Source organism: Triticum aestivum, chromosome 1A (assembly GCF_018294505.1).
Source record: "Triticum aestivum cultivar Chinese Spring chromosome 1A, IWGSC CS RefSeq v2.1, whole genome shotgun sequence".
NCBI classification, from domain to species: Eukaryota; Viridiplantae; Streptophyta; class Magnoliopsida; order Poales; family Poaceae; genus Triticum; species Triticum aestivum.
The window spans coordinates 132,998,529-133,003,965 of record NC_057794.1 but is presented as its reverse complement, the minus strand read 5'-3'; the positions used below and the strand labels follow the sequence as shown (position 1 = coordinate 133,003,965).

The 5,437-nt window shown below is 40.7% G+C and overlaps 1 pseudogene; it reads right to left on the bottom strand.

The window, feature by feature from the left end:
• Window positions 1-279: 279 nt before the first annotated feature.
• On the bottom strand, window positions 280-1,413 carry LOC123167628 (ervatamin-B-like; annotated as a pseudogene).
• Between the last annotated feature and the right edge of the window lie 4,024 nt (window positions 1,414-5,437).

The window sequence follows — 5,437 nt, the reverse complement described above, 5'->3', positions numbered from 1 at the left end:
TAAGAGAAAATTCACCAATGCATGTAAACAATCTTGGTCATTTAGTGGCCACGCGTGCATGCATTGCAGTTAATGCATTGATAAACACAATGTTTGGAGAAAAACGGGCATGTTAATTGAGCACTTTTGAAAATTACACGACTCACAATCTATCTTGATTGGCTAGATCTTTGAATCGAGCTCTTTAAACCGAAAGGAAGGGAGTACTATCATTGACATCATCTACTTGATATCATTATATTGTAAAATTTGAACAGTCCATATATACTTGCGAGCATGTTATAAAAGAGCTTTGTAAACACATACCTTATTTCTCTTCATGATATCGTTCTCACCTTTCCTCCTAAATTTCACCTGATATGATGTGTACATGAGGATGCCGCATAAACTCTCCTCAGCGTGACCACTAACGTTGTGCGCCATGCGGATGTAGTCGTTTTCACCCCAATTTGGCCCAGTGAGTATTTGACGATCCAGTAACTTATGGGTCCCTTTGACTCATACTCCATATACTACCACCATCATTTCATGGTTCAGGTTTGTCCCACGCGGCCCAGCGAAGACGCCTCTGCCATAGCGCTGAAATGCCGTCGAGTTGGCGTTGACTGCCATGATGACGGGCTGTGGCACCACTGCCTACATCAACACAACCTCATTCGGCGACATTTGTTGTAGCTGTTGATAGTGATGATGGGGCTCCGTTCGGCTTGCGAATCAAGTAGTAGTCATGCTCATGGCCAACATATGGGTAATCAACCTCTGTTTTGATGCCGCCATGGTGGATGTACTTGAAGGCCCCTTCCATGTTGCCGCCATGACAACCCTCATCCCCTTGTCATGGTCTAGAAGTTGTTGCACAAACAATGACTCTAGGTTCCGAGTCCTGATGGAGTTGATGCCCTCCACCGCCGCTATCGTCGCGAAGGCCCAACAACCCCCATAGGTCCCCTGGTGCTTCGCATTCGTCACCAGCGACGAACGTTGGTCATATCCCATCATTCGCTAGTCCACAATAGCTGGGTGGTCATCATGGGCGGTGATGGTGCCATGCGTGAGCAGACCCTGGCGCTAGCGCTTTCGGTCGTTGGACATGATGTTGGAGCAGCGACCATATGTGCGGTCGACTTCTTCATCGGCCATGCCGCCGAAGAGGTTGAGGCTCAGCTTCTAGGGCATGTTGCGTTGGTTGAACTCGTGGACCATGTGTGCGTTCTCCTTGAACATGTTGAAGCATTGGGCCTTGTCGCCGAGGTCGCATGCCACCCTGTGGTGCTTGCACCGGTGCTCATATAGCACCCACATGGACTCCTCAGATGCCAGGTCCTTATCTACGATGTCCATGGTGCTTGCCGCCGGTGTAGTGGCAACCAGCGCGATGGCCATGAGTAGCATCACCGCAAGTGCTCCTGCCATTGTGTGTAGTTACTTTGAGTATCCTAGGTAACGATGGAGCTTCTTACAACAATCTAACACCTCCTTATATATGGAAAATTCTCTTTGTGAACCATCCTAAAGTACTAGACCGATCGTACGCAAGGTCGTCACTGAAAATTTTGAGCTGTGTGGCGAATCATGTAGTAATTGAGCAAAACTTGTACTATCTCCATCTCTGTTTATCAATCCCTATTGTTTTTGGTTTAAATTTTGACCACACATTTGACTAACAAAATGTTAATGCATGTCATGATTTGTATTTTAATGTAGTTCTCAATGATATTATATTTGCTACACATAACATATATTTTATTAGTTAAAATCATGATCAAAATATGATCCAAAATGAACAATCAGGATGTAGATAGTATATTTCATGTGTAGATCTTAACCGATCCTGAACGATTCTTATTATATATCAGGGAAGAATGAACAATCAACCATGTGGCCTTCGAGAAAGAGTAGACAAAAAAGTAAATGTGAAGACCATCTGTTAGCCACTCACACCTAGCAAATATGTCTATTTAATATAAGATCATCTATTAGCCACTCACACCTAGCAAATCTGTCTATTTAATATACGTGTTAGCCACTCGCACCTAGCAAATCTGTCTATTTAATATAAGATCGTCTGTTAGCCACTCACACCTAGCAAATCTGTCTATTTAATATAAGATCATTAGAAAAAGCAACAAAATCACCATATTCATTCTCATATGCTATAGATATATAATACATTGATTGTAAGTTTTAATGGTCTAGATTTCAAATTAAACTAAATCAATGTATATCTCGGTTGATTAGATGCTAGGTGAAAGTGCGTTATATCGACTAGAGGGGGTGAATAGGCGATTTTTATGAAATTCTTCACTGAGGAATTTGCCGGTGAGGAAATTCCTTAGCGAAGAACTACTCGCAGCGGAATAAGTACTCAAAAGTAAACATAACAGAATACAAGCATAGTCATCATGATGAAATGAAGACAGGCACAGAGTACAGGAAGCGTAAGCACAGGATAACACAGGATGAAGACAAACAGACTGAAGAAATTGAACTGAGGAAATTGAGAAAGTCTTCAGTCAAAGTCTTCAAACACATATATGAACAAACACACAACACAGTTATGAGGAAATGAACGAGTTGAGGGAATAGAACCAGTAAGCTTGGTGAAGACAATGATTTGGTAGACGAGTTCCAACTGCTGTCTCAGTTGTACGTCTGGTTGGAGTGGCTGAGTATTTAAACTTGAGGACACACAGTCCCGGACACCCAGTCTTGAACACGCAGCTCAGGACACCCAGTCCTCACCATATTCTCCTTGAACTAAGGTCACACAGACCTCGTCCAATCACTCGTGGTAAGTCTTCAGGTGACTTCCGAACCTTCACAAACTTGGTCACTCGACGATCCACAATTCCTCTTGGATGCTCTAGACTATGACGCCTAACCATCTGGAAGAAGCACAGTCTTCAAAGGTAACAAGCGTCGGATCCACGCAGGATCAATCTCTTCAGTGATGCTCAATCACTTGGGGTTTGTAGGTGTTTGGGTTTTGGGTTTTTTCCTCACTTGATGATTTTCGCTCAAAGTCTTTGGAGGATGGGTTGCTCTCAAATGATAAGTGTCAGTTTCTCTCGGAGCAGCCAGCCAGCTAGTGGTTGTAGGGGGCGGCTATTTATAGCCTAGGGAGCAGCCTGGCATGATAAGACATAAATGCCCTTCAATGATACGACCGTTAGATGGATAGATATTTTGGGACAGCTGGCGCATAGCAAAACAACGGTCAGAATTTTGAGTAGCAAAATCCTCAGAGCTATCATGTTCCTCACTGTGTAGGAAATCCGCACTGGCGAATTCCTAACTCTTTAGTCAGAACAAATTCCTCAGAGACCAGAAGAACTTCGTCTCTGTCGCTGAAGAATATGACTGGACTGTATGAGATTTTCAATGGCTTCACTCGAAGGGATTGGTAGGTGTAGGATTTTGAGTTGAGCATCACATGGAAATTTTTCCTTAGTATTTCCTCGACCCCCTTTAACAGTACGGTGTTTCCTATGACTCAAGAAAGAGAAAATGAAACTACGAAAACAAAAGTCTTCACGCTTCATGTTCCTCGAATGAATACCAAGTCTTCAAGGTCACACCAATTTCTTCACTTTCAAAGTCTTCAGAAAGTCTTCAGAGATTTAAAGTCTTCAGTCGAAGAACTTCATTTTTAGGGGTCGACTTTCTCTGTAAAGATCAAACTCCTCATTGACTTATAGACCTGTGTACACTCACAAAAGCATTAGTCCCTTAACCTATAAGTCTTCAATACACCAAAATCACTAAGGGGCACTAGATGCACTTACACTAGGGACACGATCCATTGATCTCTATTTTCTTTGAAGTTCCTAAACGAGGGAAGTGGAAAGACAAACAAGGATAGGGAGCTCACCTACTTCTCTTTTGTAATCCTCGAAATTATATGATGACGTTTCTTGTTTCAGGCATATGATCCCGATACGTGACGGTGTCACTTTTCTGTCCGGGAAGCTGCCCCCATGAATCATAGCTTTCTAGATGCATTGGTTCAACACCATGGAGCAAGATAGAGAAAAAACTCCTATCCCAGTGATCGAGTTGAACCCACCCATTGTTGGGTCGGTGCATCAGCCTACATCTACGTGGACATGCAACCAAAAAGAAGCATCATCTCCATCTAAAAAACATTTTCTCACCTTGCCTAACCACCGGCTTCCACTTGACATAGCCCACTGCTCACCCTTTCTTTTTGTCTTAATGGGTTTAATTAAAGAACACTTACATTGTCACATTATCAAACTGAACCGCAAGTTGATCAACCACTGTCACATTATCCGACTAAACTGCAAGTTGATCAGTTATCGATCTAAAATCAGTAGCAAATGTCATGCATCGTGGAAGCAAATTCTTCATTGCACGGAAGCAAAATTGTGCTGCTTTTTAAGCAACAGTCGTAGTCTCTCACTTTTTTGGACATTTGCTAGCTATTGTATATGTAAAATGGTGAGGTTTGTTGTTGGGGCACCCTAAAAATACAGCCCCAAGTGATGTATATTTACATCATGCGCGACTACCCTAAAAATTTGACATCACATAGGATCACTAGAAAATGGTTGTTTTACATCACTTTGTAACACAAACTTTCTAACAGCCGCCCTATAATATGGCACCCACAAAAAGATATACGTGATGTATTTTAGGGCAACTTTTGGAGATGAGAAAAATTTAGACGTCAAATTGAAGCAAATTATTTGGTTTACAGAGATGAAATTTTAATGCATATGAGGCGAGGTTTACATAGGAATCAACATGGAATAACATTGGAAACATACTATGCTTCACAAGGAACAAACTATATGTTTTTCTATTAGATTGAAGCAACATAAAAGAGGGAAAAACAAACTTTCTTTATTTTCTGAAATTTTGAAGAAAAATCCAATTGTTTTGGAACCAAAGTTAGATAACATGGGAAACTGCGCTTCATAAGGATGGAAACTATACGACATGAAAACTCATCCACTGTGACGCCCGGATATTGAAGCTACAGTAACCCTCTGCTAATGAAGCCACATCACCTCCGTTACTATTCCTAATCTCGCGTTAGTCCAAAACAGCTCAAATCCAAATTTGAATTAAAGTAAAAAAAATCAAATTTGTCAAACATGGAAACTAAAATGTTCAAAGTGTGGAAAATGATCCCTGGATATTTGTGATGTTGAAACCACATTTTTATAAAGTTTTTAATTGCTCCTTGATGAATAAAACAGGGGCTAAAACAATTATTAAATACTTTTAAATGATAAAAAAATGTAAAACTATTTTATTTAGTTGCCAAATTAGTTGTCACCGTAATCGTATTACTAATACTAATTTAGGGGCTAGTTGTATATTTTACAAAATACTAAAACGAAAAGAACTAATGGAAAACAGATAAAATAAATAAAGAGAAAAACTAAACTAACAAAAAAACAAAGAGAAA